The sequence below is a fragment of the Anabrus simplex genome, unplaced genomic scaffold (genome assembly GCF_040414725.1).
Source record: "Anabrus simplex isolate iqAnaSimp1 unplaced genomic scaffold, ASM4041472v1 ctg00000130.1, whole genome shotgun sequence".
NCBI classification, from domain to species: domain Eukaryota; kingdom Metazoa; phylum Arthropoda; class Insecta; order Orthoptera; family Tettigoniidae; genus Anabrus; species Anabrus simplex.
Genome location: NW_027130079.1, coordinates 234,482 through 239,885, shown reverse-complemented (window position 1 = coordinate 239,885; position 5,404 = coordinate 234,482). Strand labels below are relative to the sequence as shown.

The 5,404-nt window shown below is 46.4% G+C and overlaps 1 non-coding gene across 1 annotated transcript; it reads left to right on the top strand.

Moving 5' to 3' along the window:
- The first annotated feature begins 4,977 nt into the window (after positions 1-4,977).
- Positions 4,978-5,139, top strand: LOC137503540 (U1 spliceosomal RNA). Its single transcript, XR_011019210.1, has one exon. It is a non-coding gene; the product is annotated as a U1 spliceosomal RNA (small nuclear RNA).
- The last annotated feature ends 265 nt before the right edge of the window (positions 5,140-5,404 follow it).

The following is a 5,404-nucleotide window of genomic DNA, read 5'->3' as shown; positions in this document are numbered from 1 at the left end:
TCTCCAACGTTGTGATTGATCTTCGTTCTCGTCGCGACGCTTCGATGGCCTCTGCTATCTCTCCGCCGGGCTCGCCCAATATGGACGCTGAGAACATCAAAGTGGGTCGTCCACTTTCTCCGGAATCTGAGGCAGATCGTAAGAAATTGTGCGGCCAGCTGGCCGGTTCCAGCTCGTCTGGATCCACACTTACATCACCTAGTTCTACTAACACTCAGGTTTCCGGCATTAGCCGCTTAAACCCCCAGGACGACGCAAATGGACAGCAGTCTCTACCAGCACCACTTCAGTCCACCCCTGCGCACTACTCGCCGGCTACGTCTCGTAGTTATGCTCAAGCTGCGAAAAATCCGGCCCTGGCTCCCACCATCCGCCAGCGCAGTGTGATTACTTCTACACCTCAACCACCGCCTGCTTTCTTCCTCACCAAGCTTACGAGTAAGGACCCCACTAAATTAACTCCACGGCACGTTCATCATATGCTCAGTGTGTACATGCCAAACTTGCCTTATTATAACCTGGAACTACAACCGACTAGAGATGGCTCTATCAATATCAAGACATCTCATGCCTTCATCACTGATTTTAAAAACAAAGTTGGCCTGGAATACTTTGGCGACAGTGCTACTGTTACGGACATTACTCGTCGACCTCCTGTACGTCCTCCTACGTCATCATCCCGCTCGCCACCCTTCCATTCAGTGGTGGCCTATCGGGTATCCAGAGACTGGTCGGATGACGAGATTACTGCCCACCTACGTTCGGCCAACCACCAGATTTATCGGGTGGTTCGTATCAAAAATGCACAAGGACCGACTACTCTCATCCGGATTGTCTCCCAGGATATTACCACCTTGGACGCCTTCCTGCGTGATGGTGTTGTTATCTACGGCATCCGTCACCGTGTGGAACCATCTCGTCTGGCACCCCCGCAGAAGATCCGTTGTGGACGCTGCCAGCGCTACGACCACGCTGAAACATCATGTCCGTCAGCACAGGTATGCGCCATCTGTAGTAGCCAGGAGCACTTGACTAATAACTGCCCCAATAGGTCTCATCCTAAGTGTGTCAATTGTTCCCAATCGCATCCTTCCTTTTCCTATAAATGTAAATCCCGTCCAGCTCCCGACCCCGCCCATCCCGAAACTGTCACTCCAGTGATTTCCCAGGATCTTCCCACCCACGCCTCCTTTCAATCTCCTACCTTTCACCTGGAAAACCTCATCCGGTTCGTTACTATGTTATTTCAAAATATCCTTCCCTTCCACCGTCCTTTTATCCTCCAACAGGTTCAATTGGCCTCCCGGCTGGTGTTTAATACTCATGTTGACGTAGCATATTCGGGGACGAAGATGCATTTTGCATTTTTTCCCCTTGCTGCTTCCCCCTTTATGAGTTAAACGTTACGTTTATACTACGCTAATATCTGTTCCCTACCAGCCCATGGAGACCTGTTGAACCTTTCCTTGTCTTTGTATGATCCGGATGTCTTTGTTCTTAATGAAACTTTCCTCACACCCCTTCACCATCCCCGTTTTTCGAAATACCGTTTCTACCGCGCCGATCGTATCGGCGAGGCTCGTGGCGGTGTAGCTATCGGTCTTAAACGCCATGTTACCAGCCGTTTGCACTCTTATACTTTTACTACTATTCCTTTCGAATATCTTATTCTTGAAACCTTTCTTGCTAATGGATCCTCTCTTGCTATTGCTACCCTCTATTTACCGCCTCGTACCCCTCCTCCCGTCGACTTTATTACGTATCTTGACTCTAAATTTTCCACTTATATTCTGATTGCCGATATTAATATCTCTTCGTATAATGTCACCCAAAATCAAACTTTCACTCGCTTAGTTAACGACATCCGGGCTATACAAGTTCCTTTTCCTTTTCCCACTCGTCCTATTTCCAATTCCACCCCTGATGCCTTAATCCTTTCCCCCTCCCTTTCCCCCTATTTGACCATCGATAAACTTCTTCTGATTGATTCAGATCATCTTCCAGCTTTACTTACTCTTCCTTCTGTCTCCTATTTGCTTCCTACTTCCCCTCCTCGTCCCCCTCCTACCCGCCGTTATTCTCAAACAAACTGGGCTCATTACCGCACCACTATTACCAATCTCCTTCCTGCTTCACCCCCTCCCACTACTTTTGCATCTCTTAATGCTCTTATTACTCAGGTCGAACACGCCCTCCAAACTGCTGACCATCTCCATATCCCTCGTCATTCCTATCATCCCACCAAACCTCCTATCCCTCCTAAAGCCCTCTCCCTTCTTCGACTGGCTCATGATTATTACCATTCTTATATTCGTACTCGTGATCCGACCACCCTCCTTGCTCACAGACGCACCCTTCGTCATGCCCGTTCCTATATCAAAGCCATTAAGAAGAAACATTGGACTGACGCTTGTAACAACTTAACTGCCACACATGACTCACATAAATTCTGGACGACTTTCCGTAGACTTACTAAAACTGGCACTCCCTCCCCTACCTATCCCATACTTACTGCTTCTACTCCTCCTACTACACCCAAAGAAAAGGCAGATGCTTTCGCGGACTATTTTTCTACTGTTTTTTCCCCCTCTCACCCCCCACACTATCAACATCCTGATGAACCTACTATTCTTCACCATAACGATCCCACCCATCATCATCTTCAACCGTCATTCTCCCATTATTGTACCGTTGATTACTCCCACCCTTTAAATAAGCCTATCACCCCCCATGAAATCCTCACTTACGTCCGCCATAAGCGTAATACCGCTCCTGGTTCCGATCGTATTACTTATCGTCACATTCGTGAAGCCCCTATACTTCTTATTTATCATCTTTGTACCATCTATAATACTTTGCTCTATACTGGCTTCTTTCCTGCCCACTGGGGCCAAGCCATCATCCTTCTTTTTCCTAAACCTCATAAACCCCTCTCCGACCCTCGTTCCTACCGTCCTATTTCTCTCCTCTCAGTTCTCTCCAAGATTTTTGAAGGTATCCTTAGTCAACGCATCTCCCGTTACCTCCACTCACTCCATCTCATTCCTACTTCTCAAGCTGGCTTCCGACCCCACTTTTCTACTCATGATCATCTCTTTCATATCACTGCCTCTCTGGACACTTATCTCCGCACTCATCGACCGGCTGCCTTCATTTGCTTAGATGTTGATAAAGCCTTTGATTCTGTTTGGCATGCTGGCCTTTATTATAAGTTATCTCATCTTCCACTCCCACTTACTATTCTTCGTCTCCTTTATAACTATCTTAAATGCCGCACTGCCATGATTTCTATCCAGGGTTCTCATTCCTATGTCTTCCCTATCCTGTCTGGCGTAGCTCAGGGTTCCCCTCTCTCCCCTCTCCTTTATATACTCTATACTTATGATATACCCCACCCTGATCCCCCTCTTCGACTGTATCAGTACGCCGACGACCTTGCAATCCTTGCTTTTGCACCAACTTTTACGTCACTTTCCCGTAAGATACAAACTTATTTCACCGCCCTTGAAACCTGGCTTAATTCCTGGCACCTCACCGTTAATACCACTAAAACCCAATTCCTCACTTTCCGCTCTAAAGCCCGTCTCCGTCCTGTTAGTCATCGTCTTCCTATTACCCTCTATAATGCTCCTCTTGTAGAAACTAAACTCCTTACCTATCTCGGTATCCAATTTCAAAACAATTTTAAATGGTCCCACCATTTAGCTTCAATACACCGTAAAGCCTTATATCGTTTTCGCGCCCTTCGTACCTTAACAGGATCCACATGGGGCCTGAAACCTCATCATATTCTAACCCTCTATAAAACCTTCATCCGCCCCTTATTAACATATGCCTCCTTAACCTGGATTACAGCCCATCCTACTGAATATGTTCACCTCTCTCGCCTTGATAGACATGCCATTCGTATCGCGTATCGTCTTCCTTACGACACCCCTTCCGCTCACTTTTTACCGTACTATGACTTTCCTCATATTCTCACTCATCTTCATTCTCTTCGCCTTAAATATCTTCAAACTGGTCATCATTACCGTCACCCTATTATTACTGAAGCACTTTCCCTCTCTCCTCTCGCTACCTCTATCCTGAATAATACTCGAACCCCGCATACTGCTCACCTTTTTCCACCTGCTCCTCTTTAATATCCACTCCCTTCGAACGTCGCGACCTACTTTCGATTCAGCTATCTCCTTTAAGTTTAGGAAGAGTTCATTGCTCCTGGCTTAGGTCGCGCATACCTCTGCCACACTTCGACAATAGCGCCTTATGCGCTCGACAAAGTTTGTGTTGTGCAATATAGTGTTTGTGTTCCTTTTCTCGAATTTTCTCTTCACTAGTGCTTTTTCGTTTTTCGTTATTCTCGTACCTAATTTGTGTTGTTCGTCGTACCCCCTGCTTTTCCTTATTTGTGCTCTCCTTTCTTGTTCATCGGCACAGACTTTATAATGACTCCTTTTACGTGTGCAAATATCTTTTGATATACTGTACCCTCTTGTATTTTTCTCCTTTCATGTTAACGATCATGTTAATTTCTTTTGCTGTGATTGGTGTACCAATGTTTTTCTTTATCCAGCAAGATGGACACTTTACTCTTTTGCAAATAGTACTCTACGGACATTTTCTCTAAAATCTTTCATTGCCCATTCTTGGATACTGTTCACCATATGTATATTATTTGTATTGTATTTTCTGATATTTTCAATAAACGGGGTCTAGTGGGGGTTTTGCCCTCTCGGGGTGGGGTGCGGGTCTCTCGCTGGGGTGCCTCTTGTGGTCGCGTCTTCCCCTGCGCCAAACATTCTCATTATGTACCTTCCTCTTCCTGGCGTGTACGAAACATGCCTTCCCATGTTACTTTTTCACGTGTATTCTTTTTATTCTTCGGCTGAAGAGCTCCTTTGTTGAGCTGATGGCCCGCTTTCCCCCTTCTGGGGAAAGAGTGAACATAACTGATATACGATACGATACGCACTCCTCATACTTACCTGGCGTAGGGGTTACCGTGATCAAGAAGGCGGTTCCCCCAGGGTGAGGCCCTTGCATTGCACTTCGCTTGGGTTGACCCCTGCGAATATCCCTAATGTGGATATCTCGGGCGCGTAATTTTTGGTAGTCGGGACTGCGTTCGCGCTGTCCCGGACATTTTAGAAATAAACCAAAGAATTGTGACTGGAAGGGGTTCGATACCCCAAGGGGTCGGTTTATGTACTTGTAATTGTTTACAGGAGAGAAATAAAGGTTTGTGATTTTTGCACTTCCCCATGTTTTGCTGAAACAATTCCAAACAATATCCTTGAGCTGTACGGTGTGAGGGCATACTCCTGCCTGCTGTTAAGAAACGGAAAGCCCGTTTCTTGTAACGTAGCAGAGCGGAGGTTACCCTTCAGATCGTAAGAGTATCTCT